Genomic DNA, 10000 nt, shown 5'->3' with positions numbered 1-10000 from the left:
CATCACTGTAACAGTTTTAGCAGTATATTAGTAGTATTAGCACAATAATGTTAGCCCCAGGTCTGACCTCTGACCTATCACTTTGACAGAGGTCAGAGGTCAGAGCTGGCAGCAGAACAACAGCTGAGTATTTCAGTACACTTGAAACCACTTTTGGCCTTTACAAAGACTTTACTGTACACTCACACTCACTCTCCTAATACTACTGTTACTACTAATACTACTCCTAATACTACTTCTAAAACTACTGCTAAAACTTCTGCTAAAACTACTACTACTACAACTAAAGCCATGCCACTGCTAAAACTACTATAACTGCTAAAACTATTGCTAACACTACTGCAACTGCTACTAATACTACTGCTAACATTACTACTACTGCTAATATTACTGCTAACACTACTACTACTGCTACTGCTAGTGCTAGTGCTAAAATTACTGCTAAGACTACTGCTACTGCTAAAACTACTTTTAACACTACCGCTGTCCTATTACTTGTATGTAATAATGATCTAAATGCTAATATGAGAATGGAATAGAATGATAATACATCAGGACATTTTATTGTGAAATTCAGTGTGATCTGGTTAAATACAAAGTGTTGAGTTCATATATATATATATATATATATATATATATATATATATATATACATCAGTTGAGGAGACTAAAGGTCTACCTCACAGTCAGTCAGTCTGGACTTTGTGCTTCGGCTGTTTGTCATATTTCATGTGTTGAGCTCTGCAGCAGTTTGACTGTGTTTGACCTTCAGTCTGCTGAAGGTCAAACACCCTGAAGGGTTTTTGTCTTTTGGTTCAGATAAAGAATCAGAAACACAATGAAATAAAAGAAAAAAGGAGCGAATGCTATTATCTGATTTAAGACCCGGCGTTCCCAAACTTCCTCTAAAGACTCCTGCAAACTAAAGTCTAAGACTTTCAGAATAAAAGCATTGAAACAGGTTTGGTTTGTGACCAACAGAAACAACCAGGGATCAGTGTGGAGCTCCTGTTTCAGCCTACCTGAGTCGTGCTGTCACAGGGAGGTGTCTTCTCTGGCCGTCCGTCTGTCCGTCTGACTGTCCGACTGACGTGGAAAGTGTCCCTCTGTCTCTCTGTGGGCTTTTTATAGACGCTCCCTGAGAGGGGTGGAGGCTGCAGGAGAGTCAGGGATCGTCTGCATGTGACCGGCCAGGGGGCGTCTGCATGGGATTGGAACACTACTAACACTAATAATACTACTAACACTACTATCACTGCTAACACTACTGTCACTACTATCACTAATAATACTATCACTACTATCACTGCTATCACTAATAATACTATCACTGCTAACACTACTATCACTGCTATCACTAATAATACTATCACTGCTAACACTACTGTCACTACTATCACTAATAATACTATCACTACTATCACTGCTATCACTAATAATACTATCACTGCTAACACTACTATCACTGCTATCACTAATAATACTATCACTGCTAACACTACTGTCACTACTATCACTAATAATACTATCACTGCTAACACTACTATCACTGCTATCACTAATAATACTATCACTGCTAACACTACTGTCACTACTATCACTAATAATACTATCACTACTATCACTGCTAACAATACTATCACTAATAATACTATCACTGCTAACACTACTGTCACTACTATCACTAATAATACTATCACTGCTAACACTACTATCACTGCTATCACTAATAATACTATCACTGCTAACACTACTGTCACTACTATCACTAATAATACTATCACTACTATCACTGCTAACAATACTATCACTAATAATACTATCACTGCTAACACTAGTATCACTACTATCACTAATACTATCACTACTATCACTTCTAACACTACTATCACTAATAATACTACAATCACTACTATCTCTACTATCACTGCTAACACTACTATCACTACTAACACTACTATCACTACTATCACTGCTAACACTACTATCACTGCTATCACTACTATCACTACTATCACTACTATCACTGCTAACACTACTATCACTACTAACACTACTATCACTAATAATACTATCACTACTATCACTGCTAACACTACTATCACTACTATCACTACTAACACTACTATTTCTACTATCACTAATAATACTATCACTGCTAACACTACTATCACTACTATCATTAATATCACTACTAACACTACTATTTCTACTATCACTAATAATACTATCACTGCTAACACTACTATCACTACTATCACTAATATCACTACTATCACTAATAATACTATCACTGCTATCACTAATATCACTACTATCACTAATAATACTAACATTACTATCACTAATATCACTAACACTACTATCACTAATAATACTATCACTGCTAACACTACTATCACTACTATCACTAATATCACTACTATCACTAATAATACTATCACTGCTAACACTACTTTCACTAATAATACTACAATCACTACAATCACTACTATCACTACTATCACTGCTAACACTACTATCACTAATATCACTACTAACACTACTATCACTACTATCACCAATAATACTACTATCACTACTATCACTACTAACACTGCTAACACTACAATCACTACTAACACTACTATCACTACTATCACTACTAACACTGCTAACACTACAATCACTACTAACACTACTATCACTACTATCACTACTATCACTACTAACACTACTATCACTAATAATAATACTATCACTACTATCTCTACTATCACTGCTATCACTAATATCACTACTATCACTACTATCACTGCTAACACTATTATCACTAATATCACTGCTATCACTAATATCACTACTATCACTGCTAACACTACTATCACTAATATCACTACTAACACTACTATCACTACTATCACCAATAATACTACTATCACTACAATCACTACTAACACTGCTAACACTACAATCACTACTAACACTACTATCACTAATATCACTACTATCACTACTAACACTATCACTAATAATAATACTATCACTACTATCTCTACTATCACTGCTAACACTATTATCACTAATATCACTGCTATCACTAATATCACTACTAACACTACTATCACTAATAATACTATCACTGCTAACACTACTATCACTAATAATACTACTATCACTACTAACACTACTATCACTACTAACACTACTAACACTACTATCACTAACACTACTATCACTACTATCACTACTAACACTACTATCACTACTAACACTACTAACACTACTATCACTAACACTACTATCACTACTAACACTACTAACACTACTATCACTAATAATACTATCACTGCTAACACTACTATCACTACTATCACTAATATCACTACTATCACTAATAATACTATCACTGCTATCACTAATATCACTACTAACATTACTATCACTAATATCACTAACACTACTATCACTAATAATACTATCACTGCTAACACTACTATCACTACTATCACTAATATCACTACTATCACTAATAATACTATCACTGCTAACACTACTTTCACTAATAATACTACAATCACTACAATCACTACTATCACTACTATCACTGCTAACACTACTATCACTAATATCACTACTAACACTACTATCACTACTATCACCAATAATACTACTATCACTACTATCACTACTAACACTGCTAACACTACAATCACTACTAACACTACTATCACTACTATCACTACTATCACTACTAACACTACTATCACTAATAATAATACTATCACTACTATCTCTACTATCACTGCTAACACTATTATCACTAATATCACTGCTATCACTAATATCACTACTATCACTACTATCACTGCTAACACTACTATCACTAATATCACTACTAACACTACTATCACTACTATCACCAATAATACTACTATCACTACAATCACTACTAACACTGCTAACACTACAATCACTACTAACACTACTATCACTACTAACACTACTATCACTAATAATAATACTATCACTACTATCTCTACTATCACTGCTAACACTATTATCACTAATATCACTGCTATCACTAATATCACTACTAACACTACTATCACTAATAATACTATCACTGCTAACACTACTATCACTAATAATACTACTATCACTACTAACACTACTATCACTACTAACACTACTAACACTACTATCACTAACACTACTATCACTACTAACACTACTAACACTACTATCACTACTAACACTACTAACACTACTATCACTAACACTACTATCACTACTAACACTACTAACACTACTATCACTACTAACACTACTAACACTACTAACACTACTATCACTAATAATACTATCACTGCTAACACTACTATCACTAATAATACTACTATCACTAATAATACTACTATCACTACTAACACTACTATCACTACTAACACTACTAACACTACTATCACTAACACTACTATCACTACTAACACTACTAACACTACTATCACTAATAATACTATCACTGCTAACACTACTATCACTAATAATACTACTATCACTACTATCACTACTAATACTAATATCACTACTATCACTACTAACATTACTATCACTACTATCACAAATAATATTACTATCACTACTAACACTACTATCACTTCTATCACAAATAATGCTACTATCAATACTATCACTACTAACACTACTAACACTACTATCACTACTATCACTGCTATCACAAATACTACTATCACTACTATCACTGCTATCACTACTATCACTGCTATCACAAATACTACTACTATCACTACTATCACTATTATCACTACTATCACAAATACTACTACTATCACTACTAACACTACTATCACTGCTATCACTACTATCACAAATAATACTATCACTACTAACACTACTATCACAAATAATACTACTATCACTACTAACACTACTATCACTACTATCACAAATAATACTACTATCACTACTAACACTACTATCACAAATAATAATATTATCACTACTAACACTACTATCACTACTATCACAAATAATACTACTATCACTACTAACACTACTATCACTACTAACACTACTATCACAAATACTACTACTATCACTATTATCACTACTATCACAAATACTACTACTATCACTATTATCACTACTAACACAAATAATACTACTATCACTGCAAACACTACTAACACTACTATCACTACTATCACTACTAACACTACTATCACTACTAACACAAATAATACTACTAACACTACTATCACTACTAACACTACTATCACAACTAACACAAATAATACTACTAACACTACTATCACTACTAACACTACTATCACTACTAACACTACTATCACTACTAACACAAATAATACTACTAACACTACTATCACTACTAACACTACTATCACTACTATCACAAATAACTACTAACACTACTATCACTACTAACACTACTATAACTACTAACACTACTATCACTACTAACACTACTATCACTACCAACACTACTATCACTACTAACACAAATAATACTACTAACACTACTATCACTACTAACACAAATAACACTACTATCACTACTATCACAAATAACTACTAACACTACTATCACTACTAACACTACTATAACTACTAACACTACTATCACTACTATCACTACTATCACAAATAACTACTAACACTACTATCACTACTAACACAAATAATACTACTAACAGTACTATCATTACTAACACAAATAACTACTATCACTACTATCACTACTATCACAAATAACTACTATCACTACTATCACAAATAATACTACTATCACTACAAACACTACTAACACTACTATCACTACTATCACAAATAACTACTATCACTACTATCACAAATAATACTACTATCACTACTATCACAAATAACACTACTATCACTACTATCACAAATAATACTACTAACACTACTATCACTACTAACACAAATAACACTACTATCACTACTATCACAAATAACTACTAACACTACTATCACTACTATCACTACTATCACAAATAACTACTAACACTACTATCACTACTAACACTACTATCACTACTAACACTACTATCACTACTAACACTACTATAACTACTAACACTACTATCACTACTATCACTACTATCACAAATAACTACTAACACTACTATCACTACTAACACTACTATCACTACTAACACAAATAATACTACTAACAGTACTATCATTACTAACACAAATAACTACTATCACTACTATCACAAATAATACTACTATCACTACAAACACTACTAACACTACTATCACTACTATCACAAATAATACTACTATCACTACTATCACAAATAACACTACTATCACTACTATCACAAATAACACTACTATCACTACTATCACAAATAACACTACTATCACTACTATCACAAATAACACTACTATCACTACTATCACAAATAATACTACTATCGCTACTATCACAAATAACACTACTATCACTACTATCACAAATAATACTACTATCACTACTATCACAAATAACACTACTAACACTACTATCACAAATAACACTACTATCACTACTATCACAAATAATACTACTATCACTACTATCAGAAATAACACTACTATCACTACTATCACAAATAACACTACTATCACTACTATCACAAATAACACTACTATCACTACTATCACAAATAACACTACTATCACTACTATCACTACTATCACAAATAATACTACTATCACTACTATCACAAATAACACTACTAACACTACTATCACAAATAATACTACTATCACTACTATCACAAATAACACTACTAACACTACTATCACTACTATCACAAATAACACTACTATCACTACTATCACAAATAACACTACTATCACTACTATCACTACTATCACAAATAATACTACTATCACTACTATCACAAATAACACTACTAACACTACTATCACTACTATCACAAATAACACTACTATCACTACTATCACAAATAACACTACTATCACTACTATCACTACTATCACAAATAATACTACTATCACTACTATCACAAATAACACTACTAACACTACTATCACAAATAACACTACTATCACTACTATCACAAATAACACTACTAACACTACTATCACAAATAACACTACTATCACTACTATCACAAATAATACTACTATCACTACTATCACAAATAACACTACTATCACTACTATCACAAATAATACTACTATCACTACTATCACAAATAACACTACTATCACTACTATCACAAATAACACTACTATCACTACTATCACAAATAACACTACTATCACTACTATCACAAATAACACTACTATCACTACTATCACTACTAACACAAATAACACTACTATCACTACTATCACAAATAACACTACTAACACTACTATCACTACTATCACAAATAACACTACTATCACTGCTATCACAAATAATACTACTATCACTACTAACACAAATAATACTACTATCACTACTATCACAAATAACACTACTATCACTACTATCACTACTAACACAAATAACACTACTATCACTACTATCACAAATAATACTACTATCACTACTATCACAAATAACACTACTAACACTACTATCACAAATAATACTACTATCACTACTATCACAAATAACACTACTATCACTACTATCACAAATAATACTACTATCACTACTATCACAAATAACACTACTAACACTACTATCACAAATAATACTACCATCACTACTATCACAAATAACACTACTATCACTACTATCACAAATAACACTACTATCACTACTATCACAAATAATACTACTATCACTACTATCACAAATAACACTACTATCACTACTATCACAAATAATACTACTATCACTACTATCACAAATAACACTACTAACACTACTATCACAAATAATACTACTATCACTACTATCACAAATAACACTACTATCACTACTATCACAAATAACACTACTAACACTACTATCACAAATAACACTACTATCACTACTATCACAAATAACACTACTATCACTACTATCACAAATAATACTACTAACACTACTATCACTACTAACACAAATAACACTACTATCACTACTATCACAAATAACTACTAACACTACTATCACTACTAACACTACTATAACTACTAACACTACTATCACTACTATCACAAATAACTACTAACACTACTATCACTACTAACACTACTATCACTACTAACACAAATAATACTACTAACAGTACTATCATTACTAACACAAATAACTACTATCACTACTATCACAAATAATACTACTATCACTACAAACACTACTAACACTACTATCACTACTAGCACAAATAACACTACTATCACTACTATCACAAATAACACTACTATCACTACTATCACAAATAACACTACTATCACTACTATCACAAATAACACTACTATCACTACTATCACAAATAATACTACTATCACTACTATCACAAATAACACTACTATCACTACTATCACAAATAACACTACTATCACTACTATCACAAATAATACTACTATCACTACTATCACAAATAACACTACTATCACTACTATCAGAAATAACACTACTATCACTACTATCACAAATAACACTACTATCTACACTCTATCACAAATAACACTACTATCACTACTATCACAAATAACACTACTATCACTACTATCACAAATAACACTACTATCACTACTATCACAAATAATACTACTATCACTACTATCACAAATAACACTACTATCACTACTATCACAAATAATACTATCACTACTATCACAAATAACACTACTATCACTACTATCACAAATAATACTACTATCACTACTATCACAAATAACACTACTATCACTACTATCACAAATAACACTACTATCACTACTATCACAAATAATACTACTATCACTACTATCACAAATAACACTACTATCACTACTATCACAAATAATACTACTATCACTACTATCACAAATAACACTACTATCACTACTATCACAAATAATACTACTATCACTACAAACACAAATAACACTACTATCACTACCATCACAAATAATACTACTATCACTACTATCACAAATAACACTACTATCACTACTATCACAAATAACACTACTATCACTACTATCACAAATAACACTACTATCACTACTATCACAAATAAACTACTATCACTACTATCACAAATAACACTACTATCACTACTATCACAAATAATACTACTATCACTACTATCACAAATAACACTACTATCACTACTATCACAAATAACACTACTATCACTACTATCACAAATACACACTACTCATCACTACTATCACAAATAACACTACTATCACTACTATCACAAAAATACTACTATCACTACTATCACAACTAACACTACTATCACAAATAATACTATCACTACTATCACAAATAAACTACTATCACTACTATCACAAATAACACTACTATCACTACTATCACAAATAATACTACTATCACTACTATCACAAATAACACTACTATCACTACTATCACAAATAACTACTATCACACTATCACAAATAACACTACTATCACTACTATCACAAATAACACTACTATCACTATATCACATAACATATACTACTATCACTACTATCACAAATAACACTACTATCACTACTATCACATCTATATACTATAAATAACACTACTATCACTACTATCACAAATAACACTACTATCACTACTATCACAATAACACTACTATCACTACTATCACAAATAATACTACTAACACTACTATCACTACTAACACAAATAACACTACTATCACTACTATCACAAATAACTACTAACACTACTATCAACTACTAACACTACTATAACTACTAACACTACTATCACTACTATCACAAATAACTACTAACACTACTATCACTACTAACACTAACCCTTAATCCACTACTATCACACATAATAAACTACTAACAG

General features: G+C 31.2%; 1 protein-coding gene across 1 annotated transcript in view; it reads right to left on the bottom strand.

The window, feature by feature from the left end:
- Positions 1–1178, bottom strand: part of LOC141760798 (beta-enolase-like) — a 7753-nt gene extending 6575 nt beyond the window's left edge. Inside the window, exon 1 of the mRNA XM_074623873.1 lies at positions 1023–1178. The gene's annotated coding sequence lies outside the window, so the exon portion shown is untranslated. The remainder of the gene's footprint in view (positions 1–1022) is intronic.
- Between the last annotated feature and the right edge of the window lie 8822 nt (positions 1179–10000).

The sequence above is a fragment of the Sebastes fasciatus genome, chromosome 22, assembly GCF_043250625.1.
Source record: "Sebastes fasciatus isolate fSebFas1 chromosome 22, fSebFas1.pri, whole genome shotgun sequence".
In the NCBI taxonomy this organism is placed as follows: Eukaryota; Metazoa; Chordata; class Actinopteri; order Perciformes; family Sebastidae; genus Sebastes; species Sebastes fasciatus.
Note: the sequence above shows the minus strand (reverse complement) of the source record. Positions and strands in the feature narration are given on the sequence as shown.